We start from the raw sequence: 12,390 nt of genomic DNA on the forward strand, positions 1-12,390 counted from the left end.
TTTTGTATAGTGTGTTCAGTGTTTATTCTTCATTAAAATAAGTATGTATGTATTCTTATCACGCTGCGCCTTGGTCTCCTCATTGTGACGAACGTGACAATATTACTAATAAACAGCTATTGATTTAGAACCACGGAGAGAAACCATAAGTCGGAAAGAAAACAGGAGTTGCATCTACTATTCCAGCACCATTTCAACTTAAACATTTCAACATCATTAAGTCATCTATGCTTAGTCTAATGCAGTGGCAACTAATATATACCAAAAACGATTTAGCTCAATCAACGTAAGCTAAATGTCACGATTACTCTGCCTCCCTCCGGCGCTTGACGTTGCCGGTCTACTAACCACCAGCCCTGGCAACTATTGTTACACACACCTGCTTCCTATCAATACGCACACCTGGTCATAATTTACTCCATGGTTACTCCCACTTTATTTATTGCTCAGTTGACAGCAGTTTTTAGGTAGCATTGTTTTCTCTCATGTTCTGTACATTTCTATGTTTGTTCATCATTATTAAACTCACCTTCTGCACCTGACTCCCAGTGTATATGTTACAGAATACTACATCTTAAAAATGGAAGCAGCAGAGGATAACATCATTTTCCAGACGTCAAGGAATAGGGTCATCTATTCCACCAACACCACAACCAGCTGGAGCAACTGGGTATGGCCATGAAGGAGGTCCTCCGCATTCTCCATTGCCTTGACACCACCAGAGAGGCTATCCATACCTCTTACAGAGGGCCTCCAACCACGGGTCATCACAGTGAGCCATTACCTCATCCTACCCAGCCGTTTGCCCAGGTCAGCGATGCCCAACTGTCCCTTCTGGAGAAGTATGACAGTACTCCCATCAGAATGCCCTGGCTTGCTACTCCAGTGCTCCCGCTATTTTGCCTAACAGATGGGAGCCCCCTCCACCAAGAGGTCCAAGATTGCCACGGTCATTTCCCTGCTGACCGGACGGGCGTTGGAGTTGACTATGGCCATCTGGGTGAGAGGAAGAGCTGAGTTCCTATGAGAGGTTCAGGGCGGTCTTCTGAGTGACTTCTCAAACTCCAGCAGGGTGCCCAGACCGCTGTGGAGTACACCCTCACCTTTTGGACTATGGCAGCCTCCAGCAGATGGAATGAACCGGCGCTCCGCACTCTATTCTTGAGAGGACTGTGCAAATAGGTGTCCGGTGCATCCTAACCCAGAGTCCACTAGAGCAGAGGCGTGGCCCCATGATATTCCATCTCCCAGCATTGGCGTGGGTATTTCGTCATCATCTTTTTCCGCCAAACACTTTCTGGTTCCCATTTCACTGTCTGGCTTTCCCTCTGGTGTTGTCTCTACAGCTCTAGTGGACTTCGGTGCCACAGAGAATTTCATCTACCAGGCCCTCGCCTCTTCCCTGAACTTAACTTCATACCCACTGTCCTCTCATTTTTCTGTCCAAGCCCTGGATAAGCGACCATTGAGATCCGGCACAATTACTCACAGCACCACTCACCCTCACCGTGGGACCCATGCACCAAGAAAGCCTTCCCTTCCTCATCACCACACCCGTACACAAGTTATTCTCGGCCTCCCGTAGCTCCAACTTCATAACCCCACCATTTCCTGGTCGAGGATGAGAATCACAGTCTGGGGACCAGGATGCCGGAGGACCTGAATTCCACACCCTCTGGTTCCACATCGGTGGAGGGTCCTGTGAGTGTCTTCCACTCCAACAATCTGTCCTCCCATATCGGGATGTAGATGTGTTCATCCGCCAGGCTCTGGAGGGGAAGCCTGCTCCTTCTACCTGTCCTCCACAGCACATCTACATCCCCACGGGGGTGAAAGATCACCTGGGCAGACACATCATTCGCCACTGGACACCTAGGTATCACCCCCACCAACCAATCCATCTCCGATAAATACTTGTGGTCCAACTTAGCACAGGACGCCTCCCACTATGTCAACTCATGCTCCGTATGTACAGTTGAAGTCGGAAGTTTAAATAGTCATTAAAACTCGTTTTTCAACCACTCCACAAATTTGTTGAGAAACTATTTTTTTGGCAAATCGGTTAGGACATGTACTTTGTACATGACACAAGTCATTTTTCCAACAAATGTTTACAGATGGATTATTTCACTTTACTTTACGTACACTAAGATAACTGTGCCTTTAAACAGCTTAGAAAATTCCAGAAAAGGATGTCATGGATTTAGAAGCTTCTGATAGGCTAATTTACATCATTTGAGTCAATTGGAGGTGTACCTGTGGATGTATTTCAAGGCCTACCTTCAAACTCAGTGTCTCTTTGCTTGACATCATGGGAAAATCAAAGATATCCCGCCAAGACCTCCGCAAAAAAAAAACTGTAGACCCCCACAAGACCCCCAAAAGTACAAACAATAGTATGCAAGTAGCAACACCATGAGACCACACAACCATCATAGATTGTACTTTTTGGAGAAATGTCCTATGGTCTGATGAAACAAAAATAGAACTGTTTGGCCACATTGACCATCGTTATGTTTGGGGGAAAAAGGGGGAGGCTTGCAAGCCAAAGAACAACATCCCAACCGTTAAGCATGGGGGTGGCATAATCATGTTGTGGGGGTGCTTTGCTGCAGGAGGGACAGGTGCACTTCACAAAATAGATGGCATCATGAGGGAGGAAAACTATGTGGATATATTGAAGCAAAATCTCAAGACATCAGTCAGGAAGTTAAAGCTTGGTCGCAAATGAGTCTTCCAAATGGACAATGACCCCAAGCATACTTCCAAAGTTGTGGACAATGGCTAAGGGTAAGAAAGTCAAGGTATTGGAATGGCCATCACAGAGCCCTGACCTCAATTCTATAGAAAATGTGTGGGCAAAACTGAAAAAGCGTGTAAGGAGGCCTACAAACCTGACTCAGTTACACCAGCTCTGTCAGGAGGATTGGGACAAAATTCACCCAACTTATTATGGAAAGCTTGTGGAAGGCTGCCTGAAATGTTTGACCCAAGATAAACAATTTAAAGCCAATGCTACCAAATACTAATTGAGTGTATGTAAACTTCTGATCCACTTGGATTGAGATGAAAGAAATCCAAATTTAAATAAATCATTCTCTCTACTTTTATTCTGACATTTCACATTCTTAAAATAAATAGTGATCACACAGGTTCCTAAGGGGTCATGCCAGTACCAGCAGAGGGAGTCGGTCCGTTTTTTTCCCTGGGTGGAATACACCCAGGACTCACTTCGTCACTCCTCCACCAATCTGACTCCCTTCCAATATGCACTGGGATATCAGCCGGTCCTGGCTCCATGGACTCATAGTCCCCTGCAGTGGACGAGTGGCTCCCGTACGCCACTGCAGTGAGGCTCCCGTGTTCCGTGCCTGGCTCTCCACCAGGAACCTCCCACTCCGCCTGCCCTGCCGGAAGCTGAGCCCCCGGTTTGTGGGGCCCTTGAAAGTCCTACAGACGGTCAATGAGGTGACCTATCGGCTAAAACTCCCCACCATCTACCGAATCTCACCCTCCCTTCATGTTTCCCTCCTCAGTCTGGTGGTTCCTGGTCCCCCCCACCGCCTTGAGGGGACCGCCGCCTATGCTATTAGGTCCCTCCTGCACTCCTAAAGTCATGGGGGTCAGCTCCAGTACCTGGTGGACTGGGAGGGGTAAAGTCCTGAGAAGCGCTCCTGGGTTACGGTGGCGGACATCATGAACCCCAACATCATCCGGGATTGCAATCTCTGCCGGCCCGTTCCTGGACCGGCCCGCATCTCCCCCACCCTCCGGCGCTCAACGCCGCTGGTCTACTAACCACCAGCCCTGGCAACTATTATTACTCACACCTGCTTGTCATCATTATGCACACGTGGTCCTCATTTACTCCTTGATTACTCCCACTTTATTTTGCCCTCAGTTGACATCAGTCATTAGGTAATATTGTTTTATCCCACGTTCTGTACGCTTCTATGTTTCTTCATTTGGTATCGTTTCATTATTAAACTCACCTTCTGCACCTGCTTCCTGACTAACAGTGTATATTCTATACTAAATGTTTTGTCACTGTCAATGGTTCTGAATTGTGTGTGTGGGTGTGGTTGAGTGTGTGTGTGTGCATTCCTGCAAGTAGAAAAAACATGTTGACTCACCCTACTTATAGAGAAATGTTAATGTATTTGGATTTATTACGGATTCCCATTAGCTGCTGCCAAGGCATTAATGTTAGCTCTCTGTGTACTTTTAAGGGCCATCAAGCTGCCCTGTTCTGAGCCAATTGTAATTTTCCTAAGTCCCTCTTTGTGGCACCTGACCGCACTACTGAACAGTAGTCCAGGTGCTACAAAACTAGGGCCTGTAGGACCTGCCTTGTTGATAGTGTTAAGAAGGCAGAGCAGCTCTTTATGGTGGACAGACATTCTCCCCATCTTAGCTACTGTTGTATCAATATGTCTTGACCATCACAGTTTACAGTCCAAGGGTACTCCAAGCAGCTTAGTCACCTCATCTTGCTCAATTTACACATTATTCATTACAATATTTAGTTGCAGATTAGAGTTTAGTGAATGATTTGTCCCAAAAACAATGCTAAATATTTAGGACTAACATATTCCTTGCCATCCATTCTGAAACTAACTGCAGCTCTTTGTTAAGTGTTGCAATCATTTCAGTTGCTGTAGTAGGTGACGTGTTTAGTGATGAGCCATCGACATACATCGACACACTGGCTTTACTCAAAGCTTGAAAAGATTTACTGGGCCAAAACAGCTGCCCTGGGGAATTCCTGATTTTAACTGGATTTTGTTGGAGAAACTTCCATTAAAGAACACCCTCTGTGTTATGTTAGACAAGTAACTCTTTATCCGCAATATATCAGGGGGTGTAAAGCCATAACACATTTTTCCAGCATCCGACTATGATTGATAATGTCAAAAGCCGCACAGAAGTCTAAGAAAACAGCCCCCACAATCTTTTTATCAGCAATTTCTTTCAGCCAATCATCAGTCATTTGTGTAAGCGCTGTGCTTGTTGAATGTGCTTGTTGAATGTCCTATAAGCGTGCTGAAAGTCTGTCCATTTTTTACTGTAAAATAGCATTGTATCTGATCAAACAGCATTTATTCCAGAAGTTTAATAAGGGTTTAGCACTTTTCTGGATAGCTTGATTGTTTTCAATGCTTTACTGGGAAGCTAATCATAAGTAGAGTTGCTCGGGTTATTTATATTGAAGCTGAGCACACAGTGAAGACTTCCTATTAGGGCAAACCGTCTAGTACTAACAGTGTAACGCTGGTTCACAGGCACACGATTACTGCATACAATAGCTGTAGGATCAACAGAGTTATTGAGGGCAGTTATAGGGACTTGAATTAAGTTACTTACATTGTGTCTGCCAACTCATTGTCATAATGGTAGGGATAAACTGAGCTGGTCTTGGGGCATTGATAAGTCATTGTCTCAGCTTAGCCTTGAAATGTGAACAGAATCCATGAGCCAAGATGATTTGGATGGATTTTGTCATTCCTGTAGAGTGTCTTCTGTTTCAAATCAAATCAAATTTTATTTGTCACATACACATGGTTAGCAGATGTTAATGCGAGTGTAGCGAAATGCTTGTGCTTCTAGTTCCGACAATGCAGTGATAACCAACAAGTAATCTAACTAGCAATTCCAAAACTACTGTCTTATACACAGTGTAAGGGGATAAAGAATATGTACATAAGGATATATGAATGAGTGATGGTACAGAGCAGCATACAGTAGATGGTATCGAGTACAGTATATACATGTGAGATGAGTATGTAAACAAAGTGGCATAGTTAAAGTGGCTAGTGATACATGTATTACATAAGGATGCAGTCGATGATGTAGAGTACAGTATATACGTATGCATATGAGATTAATAATGTAGGGTAAGTAACATTATATAAGGTAGCATTGTTTAAAGTGGCTAGTGATATATTTACATAATTTCCCATCAATTCCCATTATTAGAGTGGCTGGAGTTGGGTCAGTGTCAATGACAGTGTGTTGGCAGCAGCCACTCAATGTTAGTGGTGGCTGTTTAACAGTCTGATGGCCTTGAGATAGAAGTTGTTTTTCAGTCTCTCGGTCCCAGCTTTGATGCACCTGTACTGACCTCGCCTTCTGGATGATAGCGGGGTGAACAGGCAGTGGCTCGGGTGGTTGATGTCCTTGATGATCTTTATGGCCTTCCAGGAGATGTTGTTGCCTACCCTCACCACCGGGGGGCGGCCCGTCAGGAAGTCCAGTACCCAGTTGCACAGGGCGGGGTCGAGACCCAGGGTCTCGAGCTTGATGACGAGCTTGGAGGGTACTATGGTGTTGAATGCCGAGCTGTAGTCGATGAACAGCATTCTCACATAGGTATTCCTCTTGTCCAGGTGGGTTAGGGCAGTGTGCAGTGTGGTTGAGATTGCATCGTCTGTGGACCTATTTGGGCGGTAAGCAAATTGGAGTGGGTCTAGGGTGTCAGGTAGGGTGGAGGTGATATGGTCCTTGACTAGTCTCTCAAAGCACTTCATGATGACGGAAGTGAGTGCTATGGGACGGTAGTCGTTTAGCTCAGTTATCTTAGCTTTCTTGGGAACAGGAACAATGGTGGCCCTCTTGAAGCATGTGGGAACAGCAGACTGGTATAGGGATTGATTGAATATGTCCGTAAACACACCGGCCTGCTGGTCTGCGCATGCTCTGAGGGCGCGGCTGGGGATGCCGTCTGGGCCTGCAGCCTTGCGAGGGTTAACACGTTTAAATGTCTTACTCACCTCGGCTGCAGTGAAGGAGAGACCGCATGTTTTCGTTGCAGGCCGTGTCAGTGGCACTGTATTGTCCTCAAAGCGGGCAAAAAAGTTATTTAGTCTGCCTGGGAGCAAGACATCCTGGTCCGTGACTGGGCTGGGTTTCTTCTTGTAGTCCGTGATTGACTGTAGACCCTGCCACATGCCTCTTGTGTCTGAGCCGTTGATTTGAGATTACTACTTTGTCTCTGTACTGACGCTTAGCTTGTTTAATAGCCTTGCAGAGGGAATAGCTGCACTGTTTGTATTCGGTCATGTTGCCAGACACCTTGCCCTGTATTTCTCTGCAAGCAAACAGCTACATTGAACTTCTTCTTCCATATTGTCCCTGGGATAAAGCAAAGTAAACACAGTTACTGCAGCGTTGAAAACGTTCAACAGCAACCTCCATCTGAGACTGCCGAGCCAGCTAGGCTACAGGCTAGCTGGGCTTCCATGTCTCTCTACTTGACAGGGACTTCTCAACTGGAGAATTACATGGCTATCAAAACTGTCAGGCCAAGGTAAGCAAACACTAAACACATAATTCACTTCAAAGATTGCAAAATTCACAATGTGAACAATGAATGATGGTGTAGAGTATTGTAATTCAGGATAGGAAAACACTTAGGGAGCATCTCTCACAGTATGTGTCCCAAAATTATCTTTCAAGTTGACGGAACGGTCTAAAACACGCTTTTATTTTTTGTTGTCTTAGGCTACCTGGCAAATATGCTTGCTTGCTAGCCTAACTTATTTTCATGGGCAAAGTTAGCTAGTTAACATTAGCCTTCTATATCTAGCTACATATTGAACGTCCATCATCTCAGTCCAGGGGCACAATGTATTAATTTATGGTTGGATCAGAATCGCTGTTATAATCATTCGTCGAAGGCGCAGGTGACACAACAGTGGTAGGCCTGATCACCAAAAACGACGAGACAGACAATATGGATAAGGTCAGAGACCTGGCCGTGTGTGCCAGGACAACAACCTCTCCCTCAACGTGATCAAGACAAAGGAGATCATTGTGGACTACAGGAAAATGAGGAGTGAGCACGCCCCCATTCTCATCGACAGGGCTGTAGTGGAGCAGGTTGAGAGCTTCAAGTTCCTTGGTGTCCACATCACCAACAAACTAACATGGTCCATGCACACCAAGACAGTCGTGAAGAGGGCACGACAAAAACCTAGTCCCCCTAAGGAGACTGAAAATATTTGGCATGGATCCTCAGATCCACTTCTTATGGCTGGGGGCAGTATTGAGTAGCTTGGATGAATAAGTTGCCCAGAGGTGCCCAGAGTAAACTGCCTGCTACTTTGTCCCAGTTGCTAATATTGCATATTATTAGTGAATTTGGATAGAAAACACTCCGAAGTTTCTAAAACTGAATGATGTCTGTGAGTATAACAGAACTCATATGGCAGGCAAAAACCTGAGAAAAAATCCAACCAGGAAGTGGGAAATTTGAGGTTTGTAGTTTTCAACTCAGCCCCTATTGAAGATACAGTGGGATATTGATCATGTTGCACTTCCTCACGCTTCCACTAGATGTCAACAGTCTTTCGAACCTAGTTTGATGCTTCTACTGTGAAGTGGGGTCGAATGAGAAGGGAATGAGTCAGAGGTCTGGCAGAATGCTTTGAGCTCATGATGCTCGTTCACGTGAGAGGTAGCTCTCGTTCCATTGCTTTTCTACAGACAAAGGAATTCTCTGGTTGGAACATTATTGAAGATATATGATAAAAACATCCTAAAGATTGATTCTATACATCGTTTGACATGTTTCTACGGACTGTAACGGAAGTTTTTGACACATCATCTGCATCTAGTGAACGCGCTTCGTGAGGTTGGATTTGTTTACAAAACGCAGTAACAGAAGTAGCCATTTGGACATAAATGATGGACATTTTCAAACAAAACAAACATTTATTGTGGAACTGGGATTCCTGGGAGTGCATTCTGATGAAGATCATCAAAGGTAAGTGAGTATTTATAATGTTATTTCTGACTTCTGTTGACTGCACAATATTGCGGATATCTTTTTGGCTTGTTGGGTCTCTGAGCGCCGTACTCAGATTATTGCCGTACTCAGATTATTGCATAGTTTGCATTTTCCGTAAAGCTTTTTTGAAATCTGACATAGCGGTTGCATTAAGGAGAAGTGTATCTATAAACCCATGCATAACATTGGTATTTTCATCAACATTTATAATGAGTATTTCTGTAAATTGATGTGGCTTTCTGCAAAATCACCGGATGTTGTTGGAACTACTGAACATAATGTGCCAATGTTTTTTATATAAATATGAACTTTATCGAACAAAACATACGTCTTGTGTAACATGAAGTCCTATGAGTGTCATCTGATGAAGATCATCAAAGGTTAGTGATTAATTCTATTTCAGATTTTTTTGTGACTTCAGTCTTTGGCTGGAAAAATGGCTGTGTTTTTCTGTGACTTGGCTCTGACCTAACATAATTGTTTGACGTGCTTTCGCTGTAAAGCATATTTGAAATCGGACACTGTGGTGGGATTAACAACAAGATTACCTTTAAAATGGTATAAGATACTTGTTTGGTGCCCTGCACTTTCACTGGCTGTTGTCATAACGATCCTTTTAACGGGATCTCAGCCATAAGAAGTTTTAACCTTTTTGGGATAGAGGGCAGCATATTCACTTTTGGATTAATAGTGTGCCCAGAGTAAACTGCCTCCTACTCTGTCCCAGATGCTAATATATGCATATTATTATTAGTAGTATTGGATAGAAAACATGAAGATGTTTCTAAAACTGTTTGAATGATGTCTGTGAGTATAACATAATTCATATGGCAGTGGGACATCTGAGGTTTGTAGTTTTTCAAATCTTAGCCTACCAAACACACAGTAGGATATGGATGAAGTTGCGCTTCCTACGGCTTCCACTAGATGTCAACCATCTTTAGAAACTGGTTTGAGGATTCAACTATAAAGGAGGGGCTCATGAGACCTCTTTGAGTCAGTTGTCTGGCATAGTGCCTTGCTCTCATGACGCAAGCTCCGGACAGAGTTACCTCTCGTTCCAGTGCTTTTCTTCAGACATAGGAATTCTCCGGGTGGAACATTATTGATGTTTTATGTTAAAAACATCCTAAAAATTGATTCCATACATCGTTTGACTTGTTTCTATGACCTGTAATGGAACTTTTCAAGTTTTTGTCTGGATGAAGTGCTTGCGCCTCATGAAGATGAATTAGTGGGCTAAACACGCTAACAACAAGTGGCTATTTGGACATAAATGATGGACTTTATGGAACTTTATGGAACAAATCAGTCATTTATTGTCGAACTGGGATTCCTGGGAGTGCCTTCTGATGAAAATTATCAAAGGTAAGTGAATATTTATGGTGTTATTTCTAACTTCTGTTGACTCTCTGGCTGTTTGGGGCTCTGAGTGCCGTTCTCAGATTATGCTTTTTCCATATTTTTTAAAAAATCTATCTTTAAAGAAGTCTATTTTTAATTCTGTGAATAACACTTGTATCTTTTATCAATGTTTATTATGAGTATTTCGTCAAAATCACCGGATGTATTGGAATCAAAATATTACTGCACGTAAGGCGCCAATGTAAACTGACATTTTTGGATATAAATATGCACATAATCGAACAAAACATACATGTATTGTGTAACATGATGTCCTATTAGTGTCATCTGATGAAGATCATCAAAGGTTAGTGATGAATTTTATCTATATTTCTGCTTTTTGGGACTCCCATCTTTGGCTGGAAAAATGGCAGTTTTTTTGACTTGGCTATAACCTAACATAATCATAACATCATAACATAATATGTTGTGCTTTCGCTGTAACACAATGGGTAGATTAACAAGATGTTCATCTTTTATTTGCTGTATTGGACTTGTTAATGTGTGAAAGTTACATATTTAAAAAATATATATATATATTTTGCGCGCTGCCTTTTCAACGGAATGTTGACGAGGGGTTCGGAACGCCTGCACTAGAAATGTTAGTGACTATGCATAGATAATAACAGAGAGTAGCAGCAGCATAAAAGAGGGGGGCAATGCAAATAGTCTGGGTAGCCATTAGATGTTCAGGAGTCTTATGGCTTGGGGGTAGAAGCTGTTTAGCATCCTCTTGGACCTAGACTTGGCGTTCCGGTACCACTTGCCGTGTGGGAGCAGAGAGAACAGTCTTACTAGGGTGGCTGGAGTCGTTGACAATTTTCAGGGCCTTCCTCTGACACCACCTGGTGTAGAAGTCCTGGATGGCAGGAAGCTTGGCCCCAGTGATGTACTGGGCCATACGCACTACCCTCTGGAATGTCTTGCGGTCGGAGGCCCAGCAGTTGCCATACCAGGCAATGATGCAACCAGTCAGAATGCTCTCGATGGTGCAGCTGTAGAACCTTTTAATAACTCTAGCTACATGTACATATTACCTCAATTACCTCGAATAACCAGTGCCCCCGCACATTCACTCTGTACTGGTACTCCCTGTATATATTCTCAATATTTTAACTTTACTGCTGCTCTTTAATTATTTGTTATTTTTATTTCTTATTCATATTTTTTAAACTGCATTGTTGGTTATGGGCATGTAAGTAAGCATTTCACTGTTATATTCGGTGCATGTGACTAATACAATTTGATTTGATTTGGTTTGTACAGAGAATGTAAATAAAACTACAAGTCCAAATTCCTATCTCCATCCATGGCTAATTTAGGAAAGGGACAATTTTAGCTAGCTAGCTATCCTCTGGAGGACAACAACACAATGAGATGCAACAATTCAAGTTTTGCTTTGTGATAGGAGTGAAGCCAAATCCAAACTGGCTTCCCTTGACAGTTGAGCTCACTCAGTTTAGCGCAACACTGACTGGATGTTATTTCATACTTTTTAAGGGAGGACAAATGCTTCCCTGCTTCACTTGCTTTCAATGCTACAGGCGGCAACAATGCCATACTCTTTATGACCAGACAGTATGATGGCCTACACATACAGAGGCAGAGGGGCGCTGTTCCACTCTCTATGATGCTTTCTCCAGTGAGATACAATTATGAAATAGTGAAAACACAGAGAGACAAAATATAAATATTTTTTACATTTTGTATGATTTTATTGGTCCATTTTTTGGGGAAGCCTGGCATCCATGAATACACGCCACTGCACTGCTTTTGTGGCCCTGTTCATAAACAACACTGGCAGCACTGTTCCTGCAGCTTGGCTGGAGACGGGAGAGGAAAAAAGAGGAAGCCAGACCAGCATGAGGCTCATACATTAGTAACCACCAGAGAAAGAAAGTAAAAACCGATGAAAGAAAGTTCAGCCTCTCTGAGCGCTACAGGTATGAACTCCACTCAACAGGGCCATTTCTCGATATGCTTTGGGAAACGTTTGGCTCATCTCTCTGTGACTTGTCCCACAATGCACCCCTGCTAGGACCTCTGTGGCAGCGGGGCACATTAAGGGCTGCCCCTCTGTCTGCCTTTCTCATTGTGCATTCCTGTTGCCTCTAACCTGCTGGCTTCACACTGGGGGGAGCAAGAGCTCGCTGCGGGGGGGCGATGATACAACATGTTCCCGCTCTCATTCTATATCC

Source organism: Oncorhynchus gorbuscha, linkage group LG13 (assembly GCF_021184085.1).
Source record: "Oncorhynchus gorbuscha isolate QuinsamMale2020 ecotype Even-year linkage group LG13, OgorEven_v1.0, whole genome shotgun sequence".
NCBI classification, from domain to species: Eukaryota; Metazoa; Chordata; class Actinopteri; order Salmoniformes; family Salmonidae; genus Oncorhynchus; species Oncorhynchus gorbuscha.